The sequence below is a fragment of the Dinoponera quadriceps genome, unplaced genomic scaffold (genome assembly GCF_001313825.1).
Source record: "Dinoponera quadriceps isolate SergipeBrazil2010 unplaced genomic scaffold, ASM131382v1 scaffold1395, whole genome shotgun sequence".
Lineage (NCBI taxonomy): Eukaryota > Metazoa > Arthropoda > Insecta > Hymenoptera > Formicidae > Dinoponera > Dinoponera quadriceps.
The window spans coordinates 165450-172986 of NW_014556488.1; the positions used below are offsets into that span (position 1 = coordinate 165450).

The 7537-nt window shown below is 33.5% G+C and overlaps 1 protein-coding gene across 6 annotated transcripts in view; it reads left to right on the forward strand.

The window, feature by feature from the left end:
- Positions 1–4593: 4593 nt before the first annotated feature.
- The window catches only part of LOC106747632 (ABC transporter G family member 23), a 7289-nt gene continuing 4345 nt past the window's right edge, over positions 4594–7537 (forward strand). Inside the window, exons 1-2 of one of the 6 annotated variants that reach the window (XM_014625340.1) lie at positions 4594–5055; positions 5210–5876. The gene's annotated coding sequence lies outside the window, so the exon portion shown is untranslated. Of the gene's footprint in view, positions 5056–5192; positions 5877–7537 lie in introns of all 6 variants that reach the window. The other 5 variants (XM_014625341.1, XM_014625339.1, XM_014625343.1 and 2 more) reach the window with 5 other exon arrangements.

Genomic DNA, 7537 nt, shown 5'->3' on the forward strand with positions numbered 1-7537 from the left:
ACTGCGTGATGTACATGATACACGAGATAGTCTTGCGATACAAACAATAAATTTAACAGCGAACAGTCTGTCCATCCGCCCGTCATACAGACCCAGTAAATACTGAGGCAAACACTGACCCCGTTTCGAGGCATAGCGTTGGGTATACCTGGGGTAGTTGCGACAGGTGAAACAGAGGGGGATTCGTGGATAAGTAATGGATCACCGAAACGTCCGATCGGAAACTTGCACGTCATTATATAGAGTAGAGTATACCTCTCATACAAAAAATATAATATATAAATAAATTAACAAATAAGGTAATAATATGTATATATAAACATAATATTAATCACTCACACACACGATTGAATCAAAAGGGATTAACATGAAAACGAATCGTTGCAACGTTCGCGTCTTCAATACTTACAATGTGATAGTAGTTTTTGCATATATTAATTCTAAACCAGAGGATATTATTTGTAAGCTGTATGTTATACACCAACAACAAAATAGAAGAGGCACTTTTCCGTCTCGTAGATATTATTATCATCGTGACAGTGAGCGTTAATTTCATTATTTGTGTGTTTATTACTAATATTATATACAATTAGTGTATTTCATGTTTCAACAGTTGTATTTAACAGCTGTATTTAACAGCTGTAGGCTAACTATCCGAGTGTTACCTAAGTACACCTGTTAACGATCAACCCGTTATACTGTCTTGTGTCAAACGATGAGATACGCCTAAAAATTAGTAACCCGTTAAACTTCCCTGTATTAAGCGACACAAAGATGGATTCGATCGGTAACTCTTTTCTTCTATTGAATTTAAATTGAATGATACCAAAACAGTAAACAGTATCATGCCGAAATAGTAATCAATAGACGAAAACGACTAAGAATATATAAGTTGATCCAATATATTTGCTTGATCATTCTGTATGACTTTTTAATATCGATATTCTGGACTTTTTTTTCATATGAGAATGAATTACTAACAAAAAACGAAAACCACAACAATCATTAATGAATGAATTATTAATGAATAAAAAATCGCATTAAATTCCTATAATGAAATTACTGTAATTAAAATCATTTTTTCAGTTTTCTCCAATTAAAAATGTCTAGTGACACGAGTTGAAAAAACTGGTTTGCTCCGCTGAACTGGTCGGCCTTGCTGATTTCTTAGATACCTGTCAATGCCGTTTTTGAAGGAGACTCGTGCGCTCCGCGATGCATTTTACATATCGATGCATCGCGGTTACATGAACTTAGCGTGTCCATTCGAAAGGAGCATGAAAACAAAGAATACAAGCAGTATATTTTTGAGGGCGCGTTACATTTAATTTTATGCATTAACCAAATAACGAAAAGCAAATAACGAAAAGCATAGCTCATGAATCGGCGTAACATGTTTTGTTTTTCTAAGTCTCTTACCAAGACTTCTCTCGAGCGCCTTCGCGAGAGAGAAAACGAAAGTGCGGCTTACGATGATTCGGGATGATTTCAGCTAACCTGTTGAGTTCTCTTTGTGCGCCGTTTTCGCGGAAGAAAGTCCGAACTATTAAGTTGCGTAACACCGGCTAGTTACCGAGAGAGAAATACAGATCACACTCAAACAGTCGTACAACTCGTAATATGTACAGAAAAGGGTGATATTATGGCTCCCTTAATATCTCCGCTATTAGGTGACGAATTCTAGAGATTACTTATGGAATTATGTATTTAGTAGCCCGCCATTACACAATGATACTATTATGCCCATATAGCCAGTACGCCAATATCCAAGTTTTTCACTTAAAATATTGATTATTAACAAAGCTATTGTACAAAATGTAAATGAAAGGCCGTGATACTACCTTTTTCTCTATGGTTCTCACTAATATTAAGATTAAAATTTTCAATTACAATTCTTGATATAATTCTGACGTAATTCATACTCGATATAATATGACGCAATTCGTTTTTTTTTTTCTATATTACAAAGAATCTCTCAGTGATACTTCAGAATTGTAAACAGCGAGAATTCTAGGTAACATGCGTCACTGTGATGTCACAATAATCTTTGCTTAATTAACATGAAAATGTCCATTGGTATAGAGCCATGAACATGTCGCACTTAAAAGAAACGAAAGAAACCATATTTTTACTTCACCGATCAATACATCAGTTATATGAGGCTTCCGAGGTTAAGTTTCTTAAACGATTAACTCGATGATTGACGATTGTTGAAAATATATTTTATATTTCGAAAAAAACTATATAACTATTATATAATTATACGTATAAAAATTAATATATATTAATATTGATTAATATTATAAAATATTAAAATGGTTATAATATAATCACAATTTTTACCATATATACTCGTTTTCAAGAACCTTGCAGATAGCCAATTATAAGTATAACAAAAACATTTTAATTCATGAACCAGGTCACCGCGTGTGTTTTGCCGAGAAACTGTGTACAGACGTATTATTAAATATTAAACGCAGCTTATACCGTCACTAGAACTTGAAATATCGATATTGCATTTCCTTCAACCACGTATGGTCGTTTCGCGAAACGTTCCGCAACTAAGATGATTTCAACGGGAATTACACATCGTGATATCTCGAATCTCGAGCTGAACTTTCGGAAATGAAGGACGAAAAATTTCGAATCGCGATCACTACTGTATCGGTTTTAAATAGCACACGTTTAAATCATTAACGAGTTTTGCACTGTGGAGCGAATGTATTTTACGCGATCCATATTTTATTTAATAATGTATATGCTCTGGAATCGAATGCTGAACCATTGAGGTTGACGATCAAGGTTAAACTGCGAATGTTGTATTACTGGACGTTAACGAGCTTACGCATTTATTATCTTTTCTCACATACAGGATTGTTTGCTTTACATCACCTTTTGCGCGACTAGCTATGGATAACTTTACTTACCAGAAACTCTACGGTCTTGCAGCAGCAAAATTATCGATAAACTTTGTGAAGATTTTACGAATTTAACAATGAGTATTATTAAACGACGAAGTGTCGCTCGCTGTTCGGAAAATGTTTGGAAAATGCGTGTCTTATCGGTGAGTCCTGCTTATCACCTGATGTATCGTGCTATTTTTTCCTGGTGCATCGTAAGTATTCGCCAGCAACTTTCGGCAAATTAATTACTGCGCATAGATTAGTAAAAGGAAAAGCATGTACGTAATACTCCTCTTTTGCAATACCGAATACCGAGTGAAATTCGTCTAGAAATCGGGGCGGTCGGTGCTCTTGCAATCTATATTACGAAGTTCCTGCAAAACGCACAATAACGTTGACGTTGCATGTATTATAGCTAATAAGCGATTATGCGCGAATTATGATAAGCAAAATTGCTTCATTTTTACATCAACTTGTTAAACTCTAAACGTTTTTAATTCAAATAATTACTATGTGAAATAAAAGTCGAATAGTTACTACAGAAACAGAGTCACGGGCACTTTTGTGACTTCAGAATATTTTGATTTTATTATTTATTTGATATAAATAATTTCGTTTAATTTTATTCAATTATTAAATATTTAACTAATTATACGAGATTCGTCCACTAAATTTCTTTATATATATATATTTTTTTTCAGTCTTCAATTTTCCAATAAAACTGGTAACCGTGGACTTTGAGAGTTCGTCAAGGCGATCCTCTTTTTCGCACTCTTACGTCTCCCGACCTCTTTTTATTTCCTTGACGTGAATAAACAGTGACGATGTATATCGGTGTGAAATTGATTTTCCTGAAAAATATCATCTATCATAATACTAATAATTCCACATACATTCCATGTACACATATGTTGTTAATAAATTTATACCAATGAAATTTTTAAGTCGAAGATACTAGGAATGTAAAGTCTATTTATTTAAATTATCCATAATATCCCTTCGAATTATTACTGCACTATAGTGCGTTGTTCCTGCAACCTTGCTAAACTGTTTTATACAAAAATTCCACTGTTTTATACAAAAATTGAGACAATAACAGATATCTCTGCTTAAAGAATAATGGACAAAAATTGTATCATGTATACATATGTTGTTAATAAATTTATACCAATGAAATTTTTAAGTCGAAGATACTAGGAATGTAAAATATATTTATTTAAATTATCCATAAGATCCATTCGAATCATTACTGCACTATAATGCGTTGTTCCTTATTACAAATATTAGCAATCTTGTTAAACTGTTTTATATAAAAATAGAATGTGACCGGTTTGTCTAGACAGAAAAGGTTTCTGAGTCTCTCATTTACAAAACGAAGATTGGGAAACGCGATAAAAGCAACTGAAAACAAAAGAATGACCGACCAAATTGGTCCTGCGCGATTGTTTCGCAGTAAATTCGGTGGTTGAAATACATTTGAGCCCACTGACTAAAAATACAAGTCTCAAGGAAAATTCCAAAAGAACCACTCTTTCATACACAATTTAATATACAGCAAACACCGTTGGATGAGCACAAAGCTTACCCCTCCTAAACATTCGTCTTTCGCTCGAGACGGACGATTGCACAAGTGGCCGATTCTCTGCAGGTTCCGCAGCTCGAGCCGAGCCAGTTCTTACTGGGCCTCGACGTGGCTAGGTCACTCTTACTCTCGGTTTTCCCGTTTATATTCTCGCATTCGTTCCTCAGTCTCTCCTAGCGACACGGAAGATTAACACATTTGCGAGTCTGGTAATTGCGACGCTAAGTTATACAAACGCCAGATGTCAACAAGCCAGCCCGAGGTGTTACAGGAATTTTTATTTTAACTTTTGAATTATGAGTCCTCGAATTTTATACTTTCGTTGTCACCACGCGATGCGCTTCCAAATTTTGCTTAATTATTCGTCAGACATCTCGACATAAATTTTGCATCAGAACTGTGAACTTCCTCGAGTCCTTCGTAATAGTGTTCCGAAGTTTCCGTTTGCAAAGTTATAAATCCTAAAATCCTAATTATTTATGATAGTTTGCTAGTTAATATAGTGCTTCACGAAATTTTCGAAACTTAGAGAATATAGTGAACAAAATGCAATTTTAGTTTCTTCTCGATGTAAGCCCAGAGTACTTCGGAATTTCGATTGATTCTTATCAGTTTTTAAGAGATCCAGTAGACGTCCTTTTCTTTATTATTTCTTCTTTTCTTCTACTATACTTCACTGATTTCTTTTAACTATTTTTTTTTCAAAGTTCTTATAACATTTTAGTTTAGAAGATTGATCGAAGGCCAGACATGTCATATCAGAATCAAACGTGCAACTTTTAAGAATATCCGAAAGATTGTGTGATACAAAGAAAAGAATTGCGCATGTTCAACAGTTGTAAACATAAAACCCTTTATTGTGGACCAGTGATCATACAAAGTGCACGCGATAATACATCGATAATTGTAATCGGTTTGATAATTTCGCGTTCTGATTGAATGTGCAAAATTTATTATTAAGAGGTAGACTGAAATACAAAAAAAAGGCAATTAATATAAAAATAGACTGCTGTGAAATAAGCGGTTGTAAAGTAGATATACAAAAATAAACTATTCGAGCATCTATTCAAACCATTCAAAAGCAAATTACTCGAAAGCACATTTCTGAAGAATTTCTATAAGAGATACCTTTTGAGAAGATATGCTCGGATATAGTGAAACAAGTGGAATATATGAGTGTGTGTGTATACGAAGAAGAGAATAAATATATGGATAAACACGGATATGAGTGACGTAATCGAGGAAAAACGATGCGGCTGATTTGAGCAAAGAGGAAGAAGTACTACACAGAAGTGCTCTCGATAGGTGTATGATCCTATTATATTATTTCATTCTTCAGCTATACTCCGTTCGAGGAAACAACAATCAACGTCGACGTCGATATTACAAAGGTCAGGCTTATAGTAATGCAACTAAGAAAAAAACTAATACAAAAAAACAAATAATAAAAAGTTAAATATGTTTCATCTTCTTTTTTTTTTAAATGAAGAGGTCAAGCTCATCTTGAGTTATCTTTAGAATCGTATAATTTTCTTTTTATAATATTCTATAATATCGTAATATATTGAAAACTGGATGTAGTGAGAATATTCCGCATAATCACTTGCAGAATTCGAAAATGTGAAAGGAACATGTAATGTCGATATCAATCAACATTGCAGTTATTTCTTCAATAACGATCGCGGAAATTGAATAGCTCGCGCATATCGTTGGCTCGTTATCTTTTTTTTTACAAGGACGACAATTTGTCGAATGCAAATCGCCATTGCAATCAGAAATATAATATAATATAATAAGTATCTTGTGACGCAATTACGTTCGATATGTCAGCGCAGTGTAGATATAATTTTGCTCCAATTAACATAATTTTTTATTTCTTATTACATAAATCGTTTCCTCTCTCCTTCTCTCTTTCTCTTTTTATTCTGACTTTTCCGCGTGCGCAAATATTAAAATGGCATAGTCGTAGACGAGTGAATATTTGGCGCGAATAATATTTTGTATATGAACACTTAGAAGGTAAAAGTGTTTTGCGATATTGTCGAACTTGTTTGACGAGTGATTACGTTTGGCATCGATGTAAGCAAGTTCATCGAGAAGAAACGAAAAGAGGAGAGTCGAAAGAAAGGAAAGTGATCGGACGTAACCTTAGGCGGTCAGCTTCTCTCTCTCTCTCTCTTTCTCTCTCTCCTCCTCTCTTCCTTTCTTTCTCGCTGTTTCATAATATACGTAAAGAAATGAGCGAATTACGTGAAAGCAGCGTTGCGTGGCGGCATACGTAGCGTTCGCTCATCGCACACATTTCTCAGTCACCCATTGACATAATAGCGTGCCAACCAGTATTTTGTAATGTCAGGTCGAGATCTGAGAGAAATGTACAACAAATTGCTTTCAATATTTCAAAGTTCGTGTTTTCTCTCGAAATATTTAGGATTGTTGCAAAATTATTAATATTAAGTATATTAGAGGTGATGCACTGAAAAAGGCGTTTAAAAAGAAGTCTTATATCAATGCGCGTTCTTCTCATTATAAAAAATAATAAATTGTTCGAAGTACGATAAATTACAGCAACTCAACCTGCGTGTAAAATCATTAAAAAAATATCATAACGAAACCTCTCTCGCGATATGACCTAATTAATCGGACATGACGTAAGGCATTCAATTTCTCAATGAAAGTTTGTTGATTTAAAAATTTCACGGAATCATCCAAAATTGCAGATTTTGAAAAGAAAACAGTATAGAATATCTGAAATTCAAATATTGTTTCCCATATATCTATTGCATAGAAAAATATCGCATTAAAAATATTAAATAATTGATAGAACAATGCATTTATGTTTAATAAATAAAAACAAATTATTAAAATCTTTTTTAATTTATCTATCTATTATTCAGTATAAAATCAGATTAGAAAAGAGAACGCTCTGTTCGACTACATACTTCATAAGTCGAATAATCTCACTGGAACTGATTTATATAATCGTTGGTTTTATTCGATATATATATATATATATTTATATATATATATATATATATATATATATATATAT